This window comes from Onychomys torridus, unplaced genomic scaffold (genome assembly GCF_903995425.1).
Source record: "Onychomys torridus unplaced genomic scaffold, mOncTor1.1, whole genome shotgun sequence".
Classification (NCBI taxonomy): domain Eukaryota; kingdom Metazoa; phylum Chordata; class Mammalia; order Rodentia; family Cricetidae; genus Onychomys; species Onychomys torridus.
In genome coordinates, this window is record NW_023411572.1 from 1 (window position 1) to 4867 (window position 4867).

Genomic DNA, 4867 nt, shown 5'->3' on the forward strand with positions numbered 1-4867 from the left:
GTCTTACCAGAAAAATAACCAGACACAAGAACATCTCTGGGATTTCTGATGACATAGATCACCTTAAATAGAGAAACATGTACATGATGGTCAACATTGCTATTCCAAAACTTTTAACTGGTACAATTTATATGAAATATCAATAAACTCTATGAGGTTTCTAAAAATATTATTTTTATTTGGACAAAATATTTACATAAGTGTAAGCTATCTATAGTGAGAATCCTATTTTATAAATTTATTTAATTTACAAACATGTAACAGCGAAATTGCTCAGGTCACTAAAACATTAAAAACAAAACAACAATAACAAAATTTCAAGACTGATCCTAAAGTTGTAAAGATCAATATCTTACAGTGTGAAAAACCATCCATCCAATATGAAAGAACATCTAATATACACAGAGATGAGTACTGTGCTAAATATATCTGCAATATGAGAAACTAAGTGTTTTCCACAACTGTAACTACCAAATATAACATTCAAAGAATCATGGTGCAGATCTCACAACAGTGAACACAAAGACCTATAGGCAACTCAGAAATGCAGAGAGTTGGAGAAATAGACTTTCCCTGGGAAAACCATAACAATTGGATATGCAATTCCAAATGCTCAACCCTGGAAACATACATACAAGTAACATTTTATTTACTGAGCAGATTGTATTTAAATATTGAGAAATACATAGATACATATACAGATGTAACAACAATTAATGAAAAAAAGATGGCATATTTGAAATAGAGAAAGGAGGAAAGCTTGGAGAGAGAAAGAAAGGGGAATGTTGCATATATTTATGTTATAATCACAAACAAAAGAAACAAATTAATAATAAATAATAATTTTAGTAAAAGGAAATTCATATTTTGTACCAATGTTCTTTGTAACATTATTCTAGAATTCAACTTTGTAAACTTCAATTTCTCCAGCCAAGATTTCACTAAATACACATAACACACATACTTATAATGTCACAACTTCATTTTGATTTAGCAAGACAGATAATAGTTCTACTTTTGTCTGTGTATTTTACATATAAAATATTTTTAAGTTCCATGGTGCAGAACATTCCAGAAAACATTCTTATTAACTAGAAACTATGATAGTTCAGAACCTGCATATCACTTTTAATTCTGGAGATCCTCTATCAGTGGTGTGGGTGATATCTGTGGCTACTGATCTCAATGGAGAGCTAGATACAGCAACACACAGTGGGTACAACTGAGCCATGACTGCTGAACAATTTCCGTGATTAGAGCACTGATGCCTGGTCAGGTTGCTTCTTCTTTGAGAAACCCTCTCACACACTAATTCACACACTTCTCATGGGATATATGTAGAATTACAATTAGCTAATTGACTTTGATGACAGCAAAACAGTAATGTCCACTGTACACTAGAGTTTGCCCTCTTCTTGACCTGTATGTGTAGTTCCTGAATGCTCTAGTTGATATTTCACTTTCTTTTATATATCTGCCCAGGACCACTGTGTGGTACTTGACATTCTGGTACTCTGATGTAGTCTGAGGTAGAGACACATCTGCATCCCTTAGTTACTGCATGAGAATCTTGGCTTCCAATCCACAACCTACACAATCTGAATACATTTCACCAACATCTCCAAGGCCCATCAAGATAGATGAAATTCAAAGAACATTTGGTCAAAGATTTCTCAACCAGTGGTCACTGACCTTGGCCTTTGAACTGAAGAAAGACTTGGGGAAAAGATGGAAGGGAAGGTGGGAGCTGATGAGATGTGGTCCTTCCTTATTGATTAATAGTGGATATCCGTTTTGCGTCTCAATCCAGGGTGTACGGTCCCAGATAGGCACAGATTGGATCCAATTGGGATCCCCCTTGGACTGAATCAAGCAGACAATCTCAAATCAGCCAGTTAGTTCCTGAAGAAGGAAAAGTAATGGTCACTCATTTCAACAGTACTTGTTAAAAAGCCTCAAGTAGAAAAGTGTACACCTGTACAATTTACAGTGCAGCTGTTTCCAAGCACACAGACCTGTGGTGTTCACAATGTCCACATGCTCTAAGCACAAAGTATATTCATCCAGTACATTGCCAATGCTTCACATGGAAAAACTGACACTATACTCAGTTAATTCCACCTGAACATCCCCTCAAGTCCTAGGCCATCATCATTCTACATTCTGGTGCTGTGAGTTCTACTTTCCCAGATACTTCACAGCAATGTAGTTGTGGACTCTGTATTTGAGAGGAGCTCCTTTCTTTTAATACAAAGCAATTGAGATGCATCCATGCTGCAGTATATGTATGAGAATTGCTTCTCTTTAGTGAATAAATCCCCTTCTGTCTCTTTTCCACACACTCTTGTATTTATGTTTACATGTTCACTTGTCCTTGGGTATTTCTCTAGCTCTCTGCTCTGGGCCATTGTATGAACCTTCTTCATGCATTCCACTGCCCTTGGCTTTTCCAGGTTCTTTCACTGTCAATGTCAGCAACCTAAAACTTTCCTCTGTCCAGTGCTTCTGCCACCCAGCAAACATCCCTCCCCGAAGCCCATGCTGCTTCTTTTTGGTTTCTTGAGTTTTGAGACTGTTTTCACTCCCTAGACAAGGTCCACGGTAATTCTTCTTCTTCCTGACATTGTCCTCTCCTCTACATATTCTTACATCCATGCCTTTATATCTTGGTGCTATTTCTTCTGTTTATTTTCCTCATTTCCACCTTCCATTCTCCTCCACAGAGACAGAACAATGCCAGAGTCTGCCTTAGGATCCACTGGCATTGCTTACATGGCTTAGAGACCCTCTCCCCACACAGACCAGGCTGGAGGTCTTTCTCTGAGTGAAAATGCACTCACACACGGCTCTCAATGCCCACAAATATTTTAAACATCAGATATATAGATCACTCCACTCATCACCCAAATGAATGAGGATCAAAGCCCTATCCTTCCTCATACACTCAGGATCATTTTCACTAACAGTTCTTACCTGATTTAGGATAAGTCACGATGATTGTGTCTTCATCTCTGATCACAAACTTATCACGAGTTTCTTCAATTATTTCTTTTTCATACTCCATAAAAGGGAAAGGCATCCCTTCAAACCAAAGGTAGTCTGACATGGCAAAGAGCTCTTTGTGGGTGCTGTTAGGATTACAGCTTTAGCCACCTTTTCAGCTCTAGCAAATGTTGAGAGGTAATAGTTATAGTGCAGGCAAAGAAATCATTAACACCCCACAGTTCCTTGCAAAACTAACTACTGATGGGAAGAAATAGTGTAACAACCAGTCAAAGGTTGTTGTGTTAAGCAATTGTGGACCCATTCAGAGATCATTCTGCAGCATTTGTGAGCCCAAGTTCATGACCCCAAACAAGAAACTCAATAACAGGTACTGGGACATAGAACTGTGGCTTCATTTAAAATGTTTTCTAATACAATTCAGCTTTCAGAATAGTTTCAAATGTGTATAAAAGTTACAGAGATCATACAGAATGTTACCACATGCAATTCTTTTTTTAAAAAGTAGTGGTTATTTTTGAGAAACTCAATTCCTTAGCTGTGCTATATGGTTCTCCCCCTCACTCTCCTCCTCCAATGTCTCACCCCCTTCCCGAATTCATGATTTCTTCTTTACTTTTCAGTTTATGTTTATGTATATGTGTATGTGTATGTGTGTGTGTGTGTATGTGTATGATATGATGTACATATAACCTACTGAGTCCAATTAGTTCTGTTTGTATGTGAATGTATTCTGAGTGGCGCACTTGTCATTGGAAAACCAATATGGGATTTCCCTACTGAGGCACCTGATTCTCTCTCTCTTTCAGTAGCTGTTGACCTGCTGTACTCCCTCATCTAGAGAACATGTACAATTTTCCTGTCCTTTTTTCAATACCAACTGGTGTGATTATGGTGGTGCATTTCACTTAATATAGTTCTGAGAGTTCATGGGTGTATTTTTCTGTCATGACTAGGGAATACATACTATCAACAGAGATCCTTAGCCCCTGGGGTCCTTCTGTCCCTCTTCTGTGTGTTTCCCAAGTCTTAGACTGAATGGATTCACTGCAGATGTATCAATTGTGCTTGGGCACCTTATAGTCAATCATTCTCTATGGGGTCTTGCCCCACCAGGAACTTAGGTCACCTCTGAAGAGGTGGCCTGGAACCAAGGAAAGGTAAGCATGCCACTCGCCTGTTCCTCAGGCTTCTTCTTACATGGAGACAATCAGATGCAGTGGAGAATCAAATCAAACAAGAACTCATTTATTATTAGACAGTAAGCCTCTTTTTTTAGCAGAAAACCTCAGAACCCTAGGAGCAAGTGGAAGGAACCAACCAAGCAATTTAAAGATCACCCTATGCTCATTTCTTTGTTTATGAGCTGTTTATGCACTGACATCATGTCCTGATCTTTGTATCTAATCTCATCATAAACAACTTGGGCTAACTTCTTCTCGGCACCATTGTTGTAGCTCATGTCATCCTGTATGCCCCATAATTCTCTGCATTTTGACCAGATGTGGGACTTTGTAATAGTCTCCATATGTTACAAAAGCTTCTTTGATGAGGGTGAGAACTATATTTATCTGTGTGTAAAAGATAGGTATTAAGAAAACAGCTAGAAAGTATACTGCATTCTGAAACTTATAGTAGCAGGTTCACCTCTTAGATCTATGCCCTTTCCAGTTCCAATGGTTGTTTATATGTGGGGCAGCAATTTCCAATCTGCAAGTGGGGTGAGACCAGGGCACATTTGCTCCCTATCCCTTCAGGCTGAGAATCAACAAATTCAAACATTGGGATTCTATGTCCTTGAGTGTCTCCAAATGTCTCAAATGAGATACTTTTGCCTAGACACTTAACACTTAACAAATGTCTG

The 4867-nt window shown here is 38.4% G+C and overlaps 1 pseudogene; it reads right to left on the bottom strand.

The window, feature by feature from the left end:
* Window positions 1–7: 7 nt before the first annotated feature.
* LOC118575228 lies at window positions 8–3106 on the bottom strand (annotated as a pseudogene).
* Between the last annotated feature and the right edge of the window lie 1761 nt (window positions 3107–4867).